Here is a 19,483-nt window from a genome sequence, read left to right on the forward strand (position 1 = left end):
TCCTCAGGCAGCTAGGAGGAGGGTCTCCAAGCCCAAAAGCACTGACTCTTAAAAATGGAGGAGTATTCCTCTTTCTCTACATCCTTGCCCGCATGTTCTGTCACCTGAGTTTTTAATCTTAGCCATTCTAATTGGTGTGAAATTGTTTTGACTTGCATTTCCTTGATCACTAAGGACTTTGAACATTTCTTTCAGTGCTTCTCAGGCATTCGAGATTCCTGTTGTGAATTCTCTGTTTAGTTCTATACCCCATTATTTGCTTCGGTTTGGTTTTTTGGAGGTTAGCTCCATGAGTTCTTTACATCGTTTCGATATTTAGCCCTATATTGGATGTGGGGTTTGTGAAGATTTTTTCCCAGTCTGTAGGTTGCTGATTTGTCCTATTGACTGTATCCTTTGCCTTACAGAAGCTTTTCAGTTTTATGAGTTCCCATTCTTGATCTTAGAACCTGAGCCATTGGAGTTCTGTTTAGTACCTCTTCTTCCCCCCACCTCCCACTCCTTGCCAATGAGTTTGAGGATCTTTTCCACTTTCTCTCCTATTAGATTCAGTGTATCTGGTTTTATGTTGAAGTCCTTGATCTACTTGGACTTGAGCTTTGTGCAATGTGACAAATATGAATCTATTTCTATTTATCTATGTACACACTGTCTATACCATTTATTGAAGATGCTTTCTTTTTTCCATTATATATTTTTGACTTCTCTGTCAAATATCAAGTGTCCATAAGTGTGTGGTATTTATTTATGAGCCTTCAATTTTATTCTATTCATCAACCTGTCTGTCTCTGTACCAATGCCATGCAGTTTTTATCACTACTGCTCTGTAGTGGTGATTCTCTCATAAGTTTTTATTTTTGAGAATTGTTTATTATTATTACTATCCTGGAATTTTTGTTTTTCCATATGAAATTGAAATTTTTATTTCCATGTCTTTGAAGAATTGTGTTAGAATTTTGATGGTTAATTAACCCCAGGATATTTTATATTGTTTCTGAATATTGTGAAGGGTGGTGTTTCCCTATTCCCTTTCTCAGCCTGTTTGTCATTTGTATAAAGGAAAGCTACTTATTTCTTAACTTTATATCCAGCCACTTTGCTAAAGTTGTTTAGAAGCTGTAGAAACTAAGGCTAGAGTTCAATAACCACAAAAATAACAGAAAACCCACATACCCACGGAAACTGAACAACTGTCTACTCAATGATAACTTGGTCAGAGAAGAAGTAAAGAAAGTGAAGACTTCCTGAAACTCATTAAAAATGATGACACAGCAAACTTATGGGACACAATGAATATGGTGCTAAGCAGAAAATCCATAGCATTAAATGCCCTTGAAAAGAGACTACATTAGCAACTTAACAGCACACCTGAAAGTCCTAGAACAAAAGAAGCAAACACACCCAAGTGGAGTAGATGGCAGAAAATAGTCAATCTCCACCAAAATCAACCAAATAGAAACAAAGATTACTATAAAAAAACTCAACATTCTGGTTCTTTGAGAAAATTAAGTAGATAGATGAACCCCTAGCCAAACATAGTAAAGAACACAGACAGTATTCAAATTAACAAAATCAGCAGTGAAAAGGGAGGCATAACATCAGAAACAGCCTATACTCAACAAAACTGGAAAAATCTAGAAGAAATGGATAATTTTCTAGACAGATAACTTGTACCAAAGTTAAATTGAGAGCAGGTAAACTATTTAAACTGGCCCATATCCCCTAAGGTAATAGAAGTATTCATTTAAAACCTCCTAACCAAGAAATGCCCAGGACCAGATGGCTTTAGTACAGAATTCTATCAGACTTTCAAAGAAGAGCTAAAACTAACATTACTCAAAGTGTCCCATAAAATAGAAACAGGAAGAACACTACCTAATTCATTCTATGAAGCCACAATTGCTCTGATATTTAAACCACACAAAGACCCAACAACAAAAGAGGACTTCAGACCAATTTCCCTTACGAACATCGATACAAAAATACTCAATAAAATTCTAGCAAAATGAATCCAAGAACGCGTCACAATGATCATTTATCATGATCAAGTAGGCTTCATCCTGGGATGCAAGGTTGGTTCTATTTACACTTTTTTTAAAAGGGGGAACTCAAAGGATAATCCTGTATTTTCCTTAGCATTCGTTTTTTGATATACAAGTATATGGATTTTAAGTAGGATAACATAGAGGAGTTGTTTGAGTTCTTCTAAGACTTGGGAACCTCCTTGAGGGTTTTTGTGGGGAAACAATGCAAGCAGATGATGTGTATCCTTGAGTGATTCCATCTGGCTGTTGTTTTATAGAAACGGACTAGCAACAACAAATGGTATTGACAACGAAGCCGCTTCACAAAGTGTTTTCTGTATTTTACACTTAATGTGCTTATTTCTGCCCTTAGTATATATTCATACTTAATGAATTTCCTGTTGACTTAAAAAAATTCTATTATGGACTATTTTTTAAAGAGTTGCCTATTTTTAGCTGTCTAAATCACAGGGTTAAATCACTTCTGGTCCAGGAACAATGCTTAACTTTGAACTATAAATCTGACAATGGAATTCAAGCTTTATATTCATTTAAATGTATTATTTTTTGTTTTCAATACAATGGTTTATAAATTGGTAATGTCTAAATTTCCATTCATTCTTAATGAGTGTAAGCTTTAAGAGATTTGAAAATGTCAAATCTTTTCAAAATAGAAAAATGAAGTTTTTTTTTTGTTTCTAAACAAGCTGAATTCAAGGCATGTTGTATAAACCAGTATTATATTCAATGCTAATACTGACTCTTTGTAAAGTAATAAGATTTATTTTTTCATATACTGGAGAACAAATACAATTACTAAAAATTAATATATTGACATTACTACCTATGCCACTAATGCTGGTGAATATGGGATGCTAAGTATGTACAGTGTAGTAATAAAAATTATCTTTATATTTCTTGCTGTTTTCTTGTAATATCTGGGTTTTGCAAAGTTTAATATTTTTGTTTGAATAAGCCATTTTATACCTAAATATCTTTCTATTGAATACGTTTTGATCTTTTTTCTTATGTTTTTATAACTAAATAATCTGGGAAGAAAAGTGCATTGGTTAAATGTTGGCAAGTCTCATTGGTTGCAGAATGAAAGAATAAATTTGTTTGATATGAAATTTCTCTTTTTGAGTCATACAGACTTTTGCTTTTAAATAGGATTTTTCTGGAATATTGTAAAATTATTCTGCTTCATTATTTTAGATATTACCTACATTGATCTCTACTGAATATCATGAAGCCACACTCATATAGGACCTTTACACCTCAGAACTCTTCCTTGAGGCTGGAGGGGAGATTTCTATTTGTTCTTAGGGGTTACCAAGGGAATGACAATACAACCTCCTCTTTTTTTTATTGGTTTGTGCTTAGTTCATAAATTTCAGTACTGGTTCAGGGTTCAGCGGAAGGGGAAAGCTGAAGCTGGTTCCAGCTTGCTTAATTTTAGATCTCCTCGGGAATGTTATTAAAAATAGTTCAAGTATGTGGCTGGGTATACTACTCATGGTGACTTATGATAATCCAGACTTATGGACATTCCTTTACCAGGTATTTCTATAGTTGAGCCTCATTTTCTTGCAAGGCTGAAATTCTGTTATTTCAGCTGTTTCATGGAGGTTTCTGTGGAAACTAAAATTTTATGTGCCCTCTCTCTTGGCTGTCGATAATAAAGGTCACAGTTATTTAACTGTAAACTTTCACTGAGGAACATTAGAGCTAGCCAACTTCAATTCCCACTCCTTTGTTGACTGCAGTTTTGACCTTGAGTACCTCTCTCCTGGTTGCTTGAAACTTCTCAGTTTTCCTCTCAGCTTTTGCTGTCCTCTACTCCCATTTCTTGCCAATCTGATCCTGTTTCATTTTGGACAGAAGCCTCTGGAATCCTGCCTTTTGTCAGGGCCTCTCTGTTCTATTCCCTCCACCATCTGCCCTGTCCTTTTATTTATTACTCCTGAGCTCTACACAAGCTTCCCATCCTGTGAGCTTAGGGAGTTTTATATTTGCTTTGCAATACTCACTTCTTTTTTTCCTAAGTTTTCAAACCATGAATATAAGGGCATTTGCTACACTTGAAGGTTCAACAGCCATTTTGTCTCCCCATTAAGCATCGAGGGTTCTCTTTTAATTCTCTGCAGATAGGTACATATTTTTCTTTTCCCAGAAATGCCACTGTAATTTTTTTGTGGTTTAATTTATTTTGTTTTACTTCTTATGGTTAGATTACAACCTCAGCCGATAGGAAAGACTTGTGTTAAAGAGGTAGATATATCTTGTTTCTGATCTGTTTCTTCTATCTGCTTCAGATAGGGACTATCTTGTGGTATAAATTATTTTTTAGTGTAGGTATTCCATTCATTGTGTGGAAAGATGTATGTTAGCAATAACTAAGAGTTGGAAGAATAAATAAGGCTTATTTATGGTGGAATATTATTTTAATACTTAGTTAATATCCTGAAGAGTCTCAATGATCTTGCCACCCACAGAGAAATAACTTCCTTATCCCAAACATCACAACTCCCCAAAAGCCATAGAGACACAGCGAGAGAGTTTATATGTGGGAATGGAATGCAAAATGCAGGATTTCAAGAGTAGTTGATGATGACTTGTACCTGTGTATGTGTAGTTACACATTTAGAACAGAAGGTATTTTTTTTTTTTTTGTTTTCAAGCTTTTAGGAGCCCAATTATAGTAGTTATTTAGAGCTAGTTGGAGTACTTTTTGAATTTAATGACAATTTCTAGTTTTGAATTGGGAAACTAATACGGCAATAGCAGTAGACTACAGTAGCTTTCAGTCTCTTATTTTTATTGTTATTTTTTTGTGAAATATTTTCAATGTATAACATTACACATAGGCAAAAAAACTAATAAGTTTGCAACTAGAATACGCACAGTGGCTTACTAACTCAAATAGCGGAGCCATATTATTAAGCTGAAGAAAGTCCTTAGTAGCTTTTATATGTTTCCTGCTTTGGTGAAAAGAGGTAATAGCATAGAAAAGTTTTGAGCACTAGAACTTAGCCTAAAGGGCTAACAGCTCAAGCTTGGACTGACAAAAATTCTAGTGTCGGAAGAATGCCCTCTCATGCTGCTCGTGCACCGGTGCTTGAGGTTACTCTGCACACATTTCTGCATTTAATCAGGAATAATGCCATCTCTTAAATTTTTAGAAGATATTATCACACCTTTAAATAATTTTCCTGAGAACATTCTGAAACTCAACCCTCTAACAATAACTGCTTGATGAGTGTATGAAGGGTCAGCAAACTTTTCAATGCCCCATTTTATGAAAATTACTATTCCAAGTTCCTTTTAAATGACTGCAATTTTTTTCTTTAAGACATTGCATAGAGTAAATATGGAGCCTCTGTTTCATCACCTTAGCCATTTAAAATATGATTTCATTTGAGTAGACACACTTTTGCTAACTGAATTCAATGACAAGTGTGGAAACAAACGCAGAACTAATAAAGATGGATGCTTTGATTAGTATGTATTTTTCAAATGCCAGTAGAGATACTTAAACATCTTTTTATGCCATAATTATGCTATTAATGTAATATAATAATGCATCCTCTCCTTTATGCTATCTGATCTTATGCACTCATTCCTCAATCGCCAAAGAATCAGGCATAACAGATAAACTTTGGAAGCAGCCCTCCATCAAGTCATATCTCCATTGTGGAATCTGTCTATAATTTCTCCATTGTTATTTACTGTTGGACTATCATCTACTGACAGTTTATTTTAGTCATTGTGGAATCAGAGGCCTATGGCCAAATTTACAAACCTCCAAATTAGAGAATCTTACTCCTTCAGCCGGCTGCTTCTATAATGCACAGAAGCATTAGCGCTCTCAGCAGTAACCTTGCATTTGTTTAATTTGAAGACCACAGGCAATTGCATTGAACACAGCTTCAGGGGATGTTGTGTACTATTGTGCAAAGACTTTTTGCTCCAGTCTATTGTAAAAACAGAAGGGCAATTGAAATCAACTGAAGAGAAGACACTTTGGTATTAAAGGGACCTATATTTTCAATATATCTTCTGGGAGACTGGGAGAGCCAAAGTCCCTGTCAGCTCATTGGTAGTGCTGCATATGAATTAAGGACTTTGACTGATACAGGTATAAAAGCCAAGAAGTCAGAAATATTTTGTTCTTTATTCTGGATTAATGATGGGCCACTATCCTGAGTGGAAGAAGCCTACTACAGCTCATGAAATCATGCCTTATGATCTCTGAGAAAACTCTGGAGGTGGACTCTTGACATACTTTGCAGCAGAGAACATTGGCATAGAGGATATAAAAGTGTCATGTCATAGCCACAACCTTGACAAGTAATAGAACTGGAACAGTAAAGCAGTTGCCTCTTTGGGGGCAGATCTCTGAAAGTCTGAGACCCACAGTTTATACTCAGTCTCTGAATCGTTAGCATCCCTGTGTCTCTTTTTCAAATAACTAAACCAGACATTTCTGTGGTGAGAAAGCTGGCTGATGCATTCAGTATGTAATTCAAGAGAAGAGCGTAATTCTGTGACCCACCCATCTGTCTCCATTTTTTGTCTCAATTCCTAATTCAAAACACGATGCATTTTAAAATCCATGAAGTCACCTTGGAGAGCTAGTGTAAGATCAGATTTGGGGCTGTTCACATTGCGTGTTCTCTTACGTTGGATGTTCTTGATGAACATGTAACCAGTATCTGTATCAAACTGTATTGAAGTGGGGAACATATCATATAAGCTATCCTGCCAGCATAGCAAACAAACAAACAAAACAAAACAAAACAAAAAACAAATGCAAAAAACAAACAAACAAACAAACACAAAGTTAAGACTTTTGGCTTTTTACTCTGTCTATCTTTGAGATAGTTTTACTATGCAGGCATGATAGCTTATGTGGCGTCTAGAGAAACCTCTCCATAGAGAAGTGTCTAACTGTCATACAACCATTAGGAACCACACATTTTCCAAACAGGCGTCTACTTCACGGTGAAGATGAATTCTAGGTTTGAAATTTATATCCTGAGCTTAGCTCTGTAAAGTAAATGTGTTTCAGATTGTATTTCCCATGTATCCTTGCTCTCTGCCTATCTAGACGAATGTTTGGTTGCCCACTCCTTTCATTGTTGTTATTCAGTGAGTTCCTCCAATTGACAGAACAAGGAAACACTAATAAAACCTGTGCCCTCAGTACACTTCCAGAAGCATTGTTGTTCCTTTCTGAGTTGTTTCCTAGTATATTGGATTCATACTTGCTGACTAATTTCAATGAAGAACCCTGCTAAGTGTCTTTGCTAAGTGTCTGTTAGTTCATTACCTAAGTTTGTGGAATCCTCAAGGCAGTGCTCCATGTGAGCTCAGGACTTGTGGCTTTCTATTCCTTTGTTGCATTGTTGAGTGCAATCATAACTGCAATTAACCAACTGTAAAATCTAAATAACCTTTAAGAATCTAGTCAGGTGTTTATGACAGGAGTGTTTTATTATTTCGTATATCCACCACTGAAGGCTCACCTTTAATTTTTACCCAAATCCTGAAAAAGTAAGTCAAATTATCTTTGCTTTATAGATGAAAAACATTACATATAAATGATTAAAATAGTTTGCCTTTGGATTACTGACATGATTAAGACATCTGATTGCTAAGGCTCACCGACCTGCTGTACAATAATCCATCAATAAACCAAAGTTTTAGCATAGTCGTTTATGATTTGTATTGATGCTAGTGCCTTAACTGAGCCTCAGTATAGCTCAGAGCTGTTCTTCTGAGTCTAAAGTCTTTGGTGGTTTTAGATACTTTTAGGAAAACCAATGATGTGAACACTAAATGCAGTTTTATTTCTTCTCTTTCTGTAGCAGAGTTTGTAATTATTGCCAAAAAGTCAGATGTTGGTGACCTTCTGAACTGTACTCTTTGTCCTATGGATGGCTTTAGCTTACAAAACCAACCTAGGCTATTCGGGCTGACACTGTGGTTAGTGCTGATGACTGAACAGATGGTGGCCACAATGTGACTCAGCACAGCTCTTCTGGCCTGGCTGCACACTCAGCAGATCCACAGTCTGCCTGTGTGTGCAGCTTTGGTCTGTGGTGGAGAGAGAGGCTTATCTGGAAAGCCAGAGAAAACAAAGCAAGATGCTAATGGAGGTCAGTTGATGGTTCTAACTTCTCTGTGTGGTGTTGTGTCAGGTTTAAGAACCATATGGCCAGGGAGCTGTTTTATTGTAGGGCCATTTAGGAAGGAGGCTGGTGTCAGATTCCAGATAAATAAGTTTACATTTTGTGCTGAGAGCATTTTTATCAGAGGGTGCTGTGTTTTACAAGTACTCACATGAGAACAAGATGCCTACTGTACACAAGACAACTGATGAATTCCCCATGGACCCACAGAGAGATGCCTTTCCTGTGTCAATAAAGCGCTCTTTGTTTCACAGACATTTCCCTCATTTTGGACTGGAATGTTTGAATCCAAAAACAGATGAAGCAGGCTCTGCTCTGCTGGTGCTCGTAAATTGGGGCTATTGCTTTGTGACCTGTAATAACTATTTCTTGCAAGGAAGAGAGATGTCTTGTTTTACTAATTTCTTTAACAAGTGTCTCTGACACTACTTGCATGCTGAAATTTTGGTGACAGGACTAAGGCAGCAAAGTGACTCAATGTGAACTTTCCATTTTAGACTTTAATGTTTCCCAGGTTCTGACCAAAATCTTGGGTTTTATTTACGTGATTCTGTGTGAATTCTCAGTTAGGATGTTGTGGGCTCTTCGGTCTCTGTTTCCCTGCGTGCCATTAGTCCCAGGTTACAATGTGATGTCACATTTGCTATGGGCAATCTTGGAACTGGCTAATAGGATGTTTAGCTGCAGGTATATTTATTTATTTATTTATTTATTTATTTATTTATTTATTTATATTAACTTGAGTATTTCTTATATACATTTCGAGTGTTATTCCCTTTCCCGGTTTCCAGGCAAACATCCCCCTAATCCCTGCCCCTCCCCTTCTTTATGGGTGTTCCCCTCTCCATCCTCCCCCCATTGCCGCCCTCCCCCCAACAATCTAGTTCACTGGGGGTGCAGTCTTAGCAGGACCCAGGGCTTCCCCTTCCAATGGTGCTCTTACTAGGATATTCATTGCTACCTATGAGGTCAGAGTCCAGGGTCAGTCCATGTATAGTCTTTAGGTAGTGGCTTAGTCCCTGGAAGCTCTGGTTGCTTGGCATTGTTGTACATATGGGGACTCGAGCCCCTTCAAGTTCTTCCAGTTCTTTCTCTGATTCCTTCAACGGGGGTCCTATTCTCAGTTCAGTGGTTTGCTGCTGGCATTCGCCTCTGTATTTGCTGTATTCTGGCTGTGTCTCTCAGGAGTGATCTACATCCGGCTCCTGTCGGCCTGCACTTCTTTGCTTCATTGCAGGTATATTTATTATGGATTTATTCCTTTGTTGTCCTGTGAGTCACCTGAAATATCAATTTTGGAAGTGAAAAATGGTGGAATATAAGCAGTTCTATGCGACTGTGAATACTTAAGTGCATGGTGTTTACTGCACTAATAGAGTTTGTTTTCTGTAGGGGCTTCCTACTGCTCCTGTTGTTTGCATGTGAGCCTCTACATCCAGAGGATGAGTGGTCAGTGTAGAAAGAGAGGATACTTAGTCAGAGTATCTGGGGTCAGACTCAAGCGAGCACAGAGGAAACTTTACATTGCTAATAAAGGATGACCAGAATTACAGAATTAGGAGAAGCATATCTAGTTTAGTAATTATGTAAAAATATGAATGATTCTCCTGGATTATTATCATATTTAGGATAAATTATTTAAATTTGTTTTATTTTGCATTTAATGTTTCACCTTCCACCTCTGCTTCTTTTTGCTGGAGATCGAATCTACTTAGGAGGAAAGAAAGAAAGCCCTCCACTACCTAGCCACACTGTCAATCAAATTTGTTCTGGAAACTTCCTTTATGTCCATTTTACAAATTAAGTCTGTCCCTAAATGGGTGGTACATGGAATAAGGCCCCTGTGCTATGCACTTTTCTTCTAGGAATCTGGACATTGCTTCCAGGTTTGTAGTAATAATTTTGTTAGTTGGACAGTTTCCTTTCAGTGGATAAAACATGTCACTGGATGAAAAAGGAAGGTAAGTCTGCATCTGGAGTATGTAGAATTCAGTTCCTAGAGTTAGGCTAGTTTTAGTTTCACAAGTGTGATATTACTCAGTCTACTAGTTTCTTCTCTCAGCCTGGTTCTCACTCTTTCTTTTCAAGATAATGACAGTAGGTAGACAGGTATCAAGAGCGACTGAGATTTTGTTGTGTGGAACTGGGGATGGGCATGAAAGAGCCTTCTTTCCTAATACAGTTCTAGAGTTTTCTTTGTTTTCCTTATGTTACCTGATGGCTACTACTATAAATATATTAGTCCTAATAGATTCTCCACCATCTTAATTTCTCAGTTTTCACAAGTAAAACATAAATCTGGCCTTTTCCCTTGTTTTGTTTTATCTTTTCCTTTAATTGCATCGGCTTCAGGCAGTCTGAGAAGATCAGAGATGCGACACTGTTCTGATTGTCATGCATAATGAGTGAGTAGATGTCATGCAGAGTTTAAAAAATAGAGTCCTAATAAAGTCTCTTCTTCACCTAACTTGTCTTTACTGAACTCCTTGCTCAGGGCATGAAGTGTTCTGAGACAGGCCTTGGTTGATTTATTCATGGTGAAAACAAGTAGATAGGGTGGATAGTAAAATATTTAGTAATCTCTTGCGTTTTGTAGTATAGCATATGTATTTTATCTTTTTTATTCAGTTTGCAAAACAAAATCAGAGACAACTATGCTTTACATCAAAGATCATGAATTCTTATCTTTTCTCCTACTCAAAGCCAGAGGAGCTGTTCTTAAGGAAGTATTGTTTCTACATCATCTTTAAAACCATATTCAAAAGGAAACTGCCATTCTATCTACACTGAATCATTCAATACATTATATTTACATGCCAGATATGTGCTAGGTCCTATGTCAAATTTTAAAGAGAAAAAACAAGAAGACAAAAGTCATTGCCCTCCGTGTGTTAACATTTTAATATGGAAGAAATGGGAGAAAAAAATAATAAGAAGTCAGACAGGGATGCCTGTGATGGGAAAGAACATATTAGCCAAGAGGACTGCATTATACATTATACTTAAATTTTCACTTTCAGATCTGCCCACCAGTCTTGCACAGCCTGGTTTCTTTCCTGGAAGGCAAAGCAGTGATCTTTGTCCTAAGAGGTCTCCTGGAAAGAGATCTAAGGTAGGAATAAATGTGAGTTTCAGCTCCTTTCTTTAGTCAGTACTTTGGCTCCTGACTGCCCTCTTACAGTTTCCAAGCATTTTTCTCAAGGCAGCCCACAGGCTTTCTGTGATGTCACCAGATCTGTCAAAATGGGCCAGGAGTGTCAGTGATGCCTGGAGGAAGTGCTGCTCTCGCCTCTACCGTCCACCCTCATAACCATCTTCCTAGGTAGCTCTTCCTTTTGTTTTTGAAGCATAATTTAGTCTGAAGATTCCTCAATTATTTGGTCTCAAAATCTCATAGTTCAGTCAGCCCATCTAAATGAGTTCATTTACCATCTGTCTGTCCTAAAACAGAATGCCCACCACATCCTTGAGAGTAGTTTTCAAATCTATTTGTAGAATGCCAGCAGCTCATTAGCTGGGATGGTAGGTAGCCCTTTGCATTTCTTTTGTCCAACCAAAACAAAAACCCTCCACTTTCTGGTCATTTTACTGTAAGGATTTGTAAACACTCTTGTGGTTTAGTGGCTTTCAAAGTTTATTGTATGCAGGGGTTACTTAGAGGGTTATGGTGAGTGCTGTAGGACTCACTTATCCCAGAAAGATTTTTTCTGGTTCAGCGATGGATTCCAACAATGTATAAAATTGCATCTCTGTCTCTGTCTCTGTCTCTGTCTCTGTCTCTGTCTCTGTCTCTCTCTCTCTCTCTCTCTCTCTCTCTCTCTCTTTCTCTGTCTCTCTGTCTCTCTCTGTCTCTGTCTCTCTCTGTTCCTGTCTCTCTCTCTCTCTCTCTCTCTCTCTCTCTCTCTCTCTCTGTCAGAGATCAGCCTCCATTGTTGCTCCTCAAGAGCTTTCTACCTTGTTTCTTGAGATAATCCTGGGGCTTGTCAATTAATCTAGGTTGGATGGCTAGCAAACACCAGAGATTTCCATGTCTTGGCTTTCCGATTGATGGGGTTACAATAATATAGCACCATGCTCCATCTGGAAATCATACTCAGGTCCTCATGGTTGTTCAGGGAGCACTTGTAATAAATATTTTAACAAACCTGTCACATCATTAATGAATAGAAAATTTAATGATAGTTTATTACAAACTCGTGTCATGGAAAAGTCAGTTATAAAGTAGTTTGTGTAGCTAGATATGGTGACCATGCCTTTAATATGGCACTCAGGAGGAGAAGATAGGCAGATCTCTTTGAGTTCAATAACAGTTTGGTTACACAGGGAATTCCAGGCCAGGCAGAGCTGTACAGTGAAACTCTGTCTCAAAAACAAAAACATAGCAACAGCAACATCAAAACCTTATGTAGTACAATTTCACTTTTGAAATGCGTCAAGCTTAGAGTATTTATGCACTATGTTAATGAATTTTGAAATTTAGGTAACCAATCCTTCAGTTCTGTCATGTGGGAACATTACAGAAGATGGTGGGGAGGAGGTAGTGGGGAGACTATGTAGCCAAAAGGATTGGCGTTATGATAAGTGATTGGGAGAAGCCAGAGTAAAGGAGTTGGAAGTCTAGGTACTCCAGTGAGTAACATTTTTGGGGAAAGATGCCAAGAGGCTAATTGGTTTAGAAGGAGACAGGATTAGTTTTCTTTGTATTTTTTTCTAATTCAGAGGAGGCAGTAATTCAGTTTAGCATCTTTTAAATGTAAACTCTACCTTTTAAAATCAATCGGAAGAACCTGCCTTCAACTGAGAAAAAATCTATAAGATGACGCTTTCGTCTTTAGTCTCTGTTAAAAGCAGACTGAACTCCACTGGGGTTGGAGGAAGGTTTGTGTGTTGGAAGCCAACATCATTTTTTAAATGTCTATTTTCCTCTTGCTTGAATTTAAATGACAGTATGGCCACTGTCTTGTGTTGGGGATTTCCTCTCAATCTTAGGAGCAACAGTTTGAAACCAGATGATTCTTAGAGAACTCTTCTGAGGAGTCCAGCTGCTACTCAGCTGTGATCACTCATTGTTCTAAAATAAGCAGCTTAGGCTTAACTAGCCACACTTTGGACTGTCCCTATACAAAGCTGTTTCTGTCCCACATAGACTGGGGACTCCCTGTGTTCCAGACTCAGCTGAAGGGTCTGCTGAATTAATCACAGGATGCTTAGATCACACTCTCTAAAGACTTGGCAATTTCTATAGTGACTTCACCCTAACACTGAACTCTGCCCTTTTTAAATGTGCCCTTGATGGCTAGGAATTAGAGAGCAGTCTAGTCCTAGGAGGACAGTGTAGAAAGAATATTCTTAAAAGATTATTGAGAAGAAATGGGCATTCACTTGTCCTCTTGCCTATTGCAATGGATTTAGCAGTTGATTTGCAGTTAGTATTTTAAGCACTGTAGAACTCTGTATGTACAGAAATCAGTGTTTTGCATTGACTATTTCATTGTCTCTATAACATCCTGGACAACTGTAGCTTGTCTTATTTGGAGGAAATGAAGAGCCTATTAAGTTAGAAGTGGCTAGTAATTTAGGACAAAGTGACTTCAACTCAGGTTGTACACTGAAGTTACCTAAAAAGCCTTTATGAAATATAGATACCTGGATCTATGTCATATAAATTAGATAAGAATTTGGGGCCTGGAGAGATTGTCCAGTGGTTAGAGCACTGACTTCTTTCAAAGGTCCTGAGTTAAATTCCCAGCAAATTTCCCAGCAATCACATAGTGGCACACAACCATCTGTAATGAGACCTGTCACCCTTCTTCTGGTATGTCTGAAGACAGTTACAGTGTAGTGCAGAACATAAAATTAAAAAAAAAATGGGGAGTGAATAATGAGAGAAATGTGGAACTGGTTACGGATCTTGATCTAGATGTAGGGATCTAGATCCTGGATCTAGAACCCTGAAGCCCTGACAGGCTACATCTAAACATGGATTTATGAAAGATTCCTCAGGAAAAGACTGGTACTGGTTTTTCAACTTTTCTGTAATTTTAAAGATAGACCAAGAATAAAAAAAAGTTCAAAGGGAAGAGGATGAAGATTATATTTAGCCTACAAAGATCAAAACCTTTATAGAAGTTTATCAAGAAATAAATTTATTAAAAAGAAAGTTGTTAAGAGTGAAATAACAGTGAATTAGATAGTGCTTTGACATACAGGAGGAAGTGAAGGATGCTAATTGGTGGAATTAGAGATCAATAAAACCAAGTAACTAAAGCATTCTTAGCACAGAGAAAGACAGTCCTTCTCAGGAAAGTTGCTAGTAAAAAAAAAAAGAATTTCAAAAGGAAGAAGGAAGAGGGGTTTGACTTTAATGAAGATTGTATTTAATATACCTAAGTACATACATATTTAAAATATAACTTCAAAATCAAGTTTGAAAACTAGTGCCAGGCTAGCAGGTAATGAAAGAGTTTTTTTATTTCTGGAAGAGAGAGCAGAGTTGAATGGAAGTCAGTCTTTGCTGGTGTAGTGATTGTAAAAAGGCTTAGACACATCCTTCTGTTCCAGATTTTGGGATATTGAGACTGTCTGCAGATTGGTTTTAACCATACCTGCAAAAGGCCTTCCTCTGCTACATATGCAGTTGGAGCCATGGGTCAGTCCATGTGTAGTCTTTGGATAGCAGTTTAGTCCCTGGAAGCATTGTTTTTCTTATGGGGTTGCAAGACCCTTTAGCTCTTTTAATTCTTTCTCTAACTCCTCAAATGGGGGTCCCGTTCTCAGTTCAGTGGTTTGCTGCTACCATTCGCCTCTGTACTTGACATGCTCTGGCTGAGCCTCTCAGGAGACATCTATATCTGGTTCCTGTCAGCAAGCACTTCTTGGTTTTATCTATCTTATCTAGTTTTGATGGCTGTATGTGGGCCACATGTGAGGCAGGCTCTGAATGGCCATTGTTTTAGTCTCTGCTCCAAACTTGGCCTCCATATAGCCTCCTACAGATATTTTTGTTCCCCCTTTTAAGAAGGAGTGAAGCATTTGCACTTTGGTCATCCTTCTTCTTGAGCTTCACGTGGTCTGTGTATTGTATCTTGGGTGATTTGAGCTTTCGGGCTAATATCCACTTATCAGTGAGTGCATACCATGTGTGTTTTTCTGTGATTAGGTTACCTTACTCAGGATATTTTCTAGTTCAAACCATTTGCCTATGAATTTTGTGAAGTCAATGTTTTTGATAGCTGAGTAGTACTCCATTGTGTAGATCTACCACATTTTCTGTATCCATTCCTCTGTTGAAGGGCATCTGAGTTCTCTCCAGCTAATGGCTATTATAAATAAGGCTGCCATGAACATAGTGGAGCATGTGTCTTTGTTGTATGTTGTAGTATCTTTTGGGTATATGCCCAAGAGAGGTATAGTTGGGTCCTCAGGTAGTGCAATGTCTAATTTTGTGAGGAGCTTCCAGACTGATTTCCAGAGTGGTTGTACCAGTCTGCAATCCCACCAACAATGGAGGAGTGTTCCTCTTTCTCCGCATCCTCGCCAGCATCTGCTGTCACCTGAGTTTTTGATCTTAGCCATTCTGACTGGTGTGAGGTGGAATCTCAGGGTTGTTTTGATTTGCATTTTGTCTGGTGTTAGCTTGTTTTGCTGTCTCTGGCAGTGACTTGAGCCTCCTGTAGAGCTGTGTGTCAGTACTCCTCTAGACCTGTTTTCTTTCAGTTGGATCTGGGAACGGAACTCTGCTGTCAGGTGTATAGGCGCTCCTTGGCGACTGACTTTTAGCTCTTGACTCAGGCAGAAACCTGAAGGATCCTTCCCCTGACTGCTCCTAGGTCCCTGTGCCCAGGGGGCACAGATGGCACTAGGTGATTTTCTCTTGGGTCAGGAATGTGGTAGAGAGTAGTCTCCTCTGAGTTCTCAGGGGTGTCCGCACTTCTGAGGGTCCATCTCTCTCTCCCATGGGATTTGACTACACAAAGCTGTGTGACCGGTTCAGTTCAGTTCTGGGTGCACGCCAGACCCAGGAGGTTCCTGCTCCTGAGTGCTCCTATATTCCTGTACCCAGAGGCACTATGCAGTTTCCCCTTGGGCCAGGGATGTGGGAGAGGTGGGTAGAAGTGTCAGACTGTTCTGTGGTCTCAGGATTGTCCAAACTTCTGGGTGTTCAGCTCTCTCCCGAACGGGATTTGGGTGCAGGGTGCTGCTGTTGGATCAGTTTGACCTTTTTTTTTTTTTTTTTTTTTTTTTTTTAAAAAAAAAAAAAAAACAAAAAAACAAACCTTTTTGTCCTCTGCCCCTTCATCCTTCAGGTAGGATGCTATGAATAATTTCATGAAAGATCTTTTCAAATTATGTGTGTTTGGATTGTGTACATTTCTTTGAGGTTCCTGTGTCCTCCTGGGTATGTCACATTTTGCTGATTTTTCCTTTTGTATATTTATGTTATGAAACAGTAAGTAAAATGCTTTCAGTAGCTAAGTATATCACATTCTATTTTACTTATTAAATGCTTTAAAATGAAAGAAATAAAACTAAGACTCTACTTTGGACCTTATCTTCTAGTGACAACAATATCGTTGGAGGCTGAATTGTATTTAAGGTTAATATGTAGGAAAAAAATTTAGATGCTTCAACCCATCACAGAGCAGGTTTTTCAATAAATTTTAGTTGTATGAAATTAAAGGCCATTGTCGTCTCTTCCAGGAATACTCTGATTATATTATTTTAAGGAGTAACCATTAGCATGTCAAGAGCTTGTGGACTTAGGTATGGGTTTATTTCTTCATAAATTAATAATGTTATTGACTTCTAATTTTTAAGAATGTGAACATGTCATGTTAGGATGCGATCTTTAGATATGCAGGCAATAGATAATCCTCTAACCTCCTTATGAAGCTTATATGAAATTTAGAGGCTGGGATTTAGATTCTGAAATGCGTAATTAGGAGACTCACTGTTCATTTCTAATCAGAATTGTCTTTGTTTTGCTCGTTGTGCTCTTAACTTTAAGAAGAAAGGAACAGGACACAAAAGCAAAAATAATCAAGCTCAATTAGGTAAAGATAAAACACTTCTTTATTTTACATAGTTGTCAGTGGAAGACATATAGATAGCCAAATTTAAATAAAGAAATTCTGATCATCATAGAAATGCAAACAAAGCCACTGTGGCCCTATTAATTCACAACATTGAGAATAAAGTATTCTCTTTAAAAAAAAAGGCACTAAGTGCTGGTGGTATAGGAAAAAAGGAAGATTGCATAGCATCCTGGTTCTGAGTGAACCTGCTATGGAAAAGAATGTTAAAATTAAACCTTCATAATCGAGTCATCCCACTATTGGGTATATATCCAAAGGGAATGAGGTTAGTATGTTAAAGAAATATTTTGAGTCCCATAATTATGGTAACAATCTAAATGTGCATGTACTATAGACTATTCATCCATAAAAACATTGTGTTAAGTGAAATAATGCAAGCACAAAATGACGAGTGCCACATGATCTCACTGTAAATAGTTCATTTACTAAAAGTTGAGAGTGTAGTATTTATTAGGGGCCAGAAGCAGTGATGGGGAAAGGAAAGTTTGGAAAAGTTTAGTCAATGGGAATTATGCTAACACTTGATAGCAGGAAGGAACTGTGATGCACTTCGATCTGGATACCAATTCTTAAAACATAGAGCCAAATGCATGTATGTAACAATAAACTATAAGAAACTGTTTCTGTAAAATCTTCACCATAAAGAAATGATGTTTGGAGAGATATGTATTCAACCTGATTGCAGGATTATCCCATATAAATGCACATTGAAATATCATGTAGTATGTACTATATGTCTAATTTACGGTTTTATGGATCATTAGCCAAAAAAAACCCTGTTTTAATTAACTAAAAGAGAAGTAATGCCCTGAAATGTCTCGAAGTTTTCTTTCTGAAAGTTTCTCGGTTGGAAGTCAAGGAGAAGCCTTGTTTCACTGTGGGGGTTGCAAACAAATAATTGTAGCACTTTCCCCCTTTGTCTGTATTCCTTCCCCAAAGGGCCCATTTAGCTATATTAGCGACTCATTCATTGAGCAACACATATTTTAAGGTATATCACACACTGTTCTAGATGCAAACAACAGCGGTGTGTACGACTGAAAAGATCCTTGCTCTCCATAGAGCCCATGTTTTAGGCAAATTAGCTTAAAAATAAACAAAGAAACCAAACAAGTGAACAGTGACTTTGAGTAAATAGAGCAGCATGATCGATGATGAAGGATGTGGTTGGTGTGTGGGGATGGACAGTCAAGGACATAGTGGTCTGTGAAGCAATATTTGGGATCTGTGGGTAAAGCAGGAGCCAGCTTTGGATTAAGTTTATAGTGCACAGTTCAAGTCAGAGGGTTGCTCAGAGGCATAAGCTGTGAACATTAGCGAACCATAGATAATCAGGGCTTGGGGGAGAGAGAGCAGCCAGAGATGGGCGAGAGTCTGGTGGCCTCAGACTTGGCATCAGCGGCAGAGACTGTCCCTTCACAGAATGTGCAGACTCTGAGTTCATGAGAGTTTTCTACCACGCTCATACTCTGGCTGTCTTTGATATTTTAAAATCTCCTTTCAATATTTCTGTTTAGCTTCATGTTTTGTAGAAATCCTTCTTTGTCAGTGCTTCTCTAGAATAACAGTCCACTGCCTTTGCTTCTTATTCATTGATGATGTCCTTATACCACTGTTTCCATCAAATGAGCAACAAGAAAGAGACACCATAAGCTCCATTTTGCCTAATGGGGGCAGTAGTGGCAGAATTCCCCATGTAGGGGCTGGTGTCCAGTGACTGCTTTGAAGTAACCTTTGCTGAGTGAGTGTTCCTGATGAAAGCGGCAATGTGGTCATGGAATCAGTGTTGTTCTTCGGCACGTTTTCTGACTGCAGAGCCTCGTATGTTGACTACCTTGGGTTTTCCGTGAATGTACTATCTTCTGTAAATATCTTTTTACTTAAAGTAACTAGGATGCATTTCTACTGTTTGTACTGAGAACTCTGTGTCAAGAACCTAATCTTAAAAGTAAACTTACTGCTCACAGCTGCGAAGCACAGACTCTAATGGAGTCATTCCAGTTCCAATGTCTTGGGTTATTTATTGGTCCATGTAGTAAATGTTGTGTAATTCAAAACGATGTTTTTATTTATTTTTTTCCAAAACTAATATTTGTAAGTTTCCTACTTTATCAAAGCTTTCTTCTCAGTATCCACAGGAGGACACTAATTACTCAGTCATACCTTGTAT

General features: G+C 38.0%; 1 protein-coding gene across 32 annotated transcripts in view; it reads left to right on the forward strand.

Annotated features, from left to right (window-relative positions):
- The window catches only part of Gulp1 (GULP PTB domain containing engulfment adaptor 1), a 269,043-nt gene that overhangs the window by 22,179 nt on the left and 227,381 nt on the right, over nucleotides 1–19,483 (forward strand). For 13 of the 32 annotated variants that reach the window (XM_087565664.1, XM_087565648.1, XM_087565659.1 and 10 more), the window contains exon 2: nucleotides 11,239–11,330. The gene's annotated coding sequence lies outside the window, so the exon portion shown is untranslated. 32 annotated transcript variants of the gene reach the window in all.

This window comes from Rattus norvegicus, chromosome 9 (assembly GCF_021556685.1).
Source record: "Rattus norvegicus strain SHRSP/BbbUtx chromosome 9, alternate assembly SHRSP_T2T, whole genome shotgun sequence".
Classification (NCBI taxonomy): domain Eukaryota; kingdom Metazoa; phylum Chordata; class Mammalia; order Rodentia; family Muridae; genus Rattus; species Rattus norvegicus.